Below are 1,357 nucleotides of genomic sequence, written 5' to 3'. Positions count from 1 at the left end.
ATCAGGCTGGTGGTGTTGTTGCTCCAGCTGAGGTTGTCATTCATGTGTACACCCAAGTACTTGTAGCTGGAGACCACTTCCACCGCAGATCCTCTTATGTTCAGGGGGGTGTAGGTGTTTTTGTTCCTTCTGAAGTCCACAATCATCTCCTTTGTCTTCTTCACATTGATGTGAAGGTTATTCTCTCTGCACCAGCTCTCCAGGTGTTCCACCTCCTGCCTGTAGCTGGACTCATCATTGTTTGTGATGCATCCCACCACCACTGTATCATCTGCAAACTTTACAATGTGACAGCCTGGATGGGTAGCTGCACAATCATATGTGAGCAGAGTAAACAGGAGGGGGCTCAACACACATCCCTGAGGAGAGCCAGTGCTGAGGGTTATGGTGGAGGAGGAGAGGTTGTGGATCCTCACTAACTGTGGTCTGTTTGTTAAGAAGTCTAGTACCCAGTTGCAAATGGAGGGGCTTAGTCCTAGTGTGGATAGTTTGTCCATCAGGGTTTGGGGGATCATGGTGTTGAAGGCGGATGTGAAGTCCACAAAGAGCATACGGACGTAAGAGTTTTTCTGCTCCAGGTGGTTGAGTGCAGTGTGGACCACAGAGGAGATTGCATCCTCTGTTGATCGGTTCTCACGGTATGCGTACTGATGAGGGTCCTCGTTGATGTTGATGGTTGTTTTGATGTGAGTCATGACCAGTTTTTCGAAGCATTTAGCGACTATCGGGGTGAGGGCCACTGGCCGATAGTCATTCAGACCAGTCACTGTAGAGCTTTTTGGGACTGGGATGATGGTGGCAGTCTTCAGGCAGGTGGGAACTGTCTCCAGGGTAAGTGAGGTGTTAAAGATGTCTGCCAGCACCTCACAGAGCTGATCAGCACATTCCTTCAACACTTTTCCGGGGATGTTGTCTGGGCCAGTTGCTTTGTGCGGATTAATCCTCCTGAAGGTACTCCTTACTTCTGCTGAGGTCACGCTGAGATGCTCTTCATCCGGTGGTGAGGTGAGTCTGGTGCTGGGTGGTCTGTTCGGGTCTTCAAAGCGTGCATAGAACTTGTTGAGGGCATCAGGCAGAGATGGGTCTTTGGGACATTGTTCACTCCTTCCTTTATAATCTGTTATGCACTTAATGCCCCTCCACATGCTCCGAGGGTCTTGTGAGATGAATTGACCCTCGATCCTCTTTGCATATGTGGCCTTGGCCCTCTTAATACCAGCAACCAGCTCTTTTCTTGTCCTACTCAGCTCCTCTGAGTTTCCAGACCTGAAGGCAGTGTTCCTGGCTTCCAGCAGGGTACGCACCTCTGCGTGCAGGTATATTTATGTATGTGCAGGTATATTTATGTATGTGCAGG

At 49.7% G+C, this 1,357-nt stretch overlaps 1 protein-coding gene across 1 annotated transcript in view; it reads right to left on the bottom strand.

Moving 5' to 3' along the window:
* galnt7 (UDP-N-acetyl-alpha-D-galactosamine: polypeptide N-acetylgalactosaminyltransferase 7) overlaps positions 1 to 1,357 on the bottom strand; it is a 38,504-nt gene that overhangs the window by 20,872 nt on the left and 16,275 nt on the right. The window lies entirely within an intron of this gene.

This window comes from Nematolebias whitei, chromosome 16 (genome assembly GCF_014905685.2).
Source record: "Nematolebias whitei isolate Nwh7 chromosome 16, NemWhi1, whole genome shotgun sequence".
Lineage (NCBI taxonomy): Eukaryota > Metazoa > Chordata > Actinopteri > Cyprinodontiformes > Rivulidae > Nematolebias > Nematolebias whitei.
Note: the sequence above shows the minus strand (reverse complement) of the source record. Positions and strands in the feature narration are given on the sequence as shown.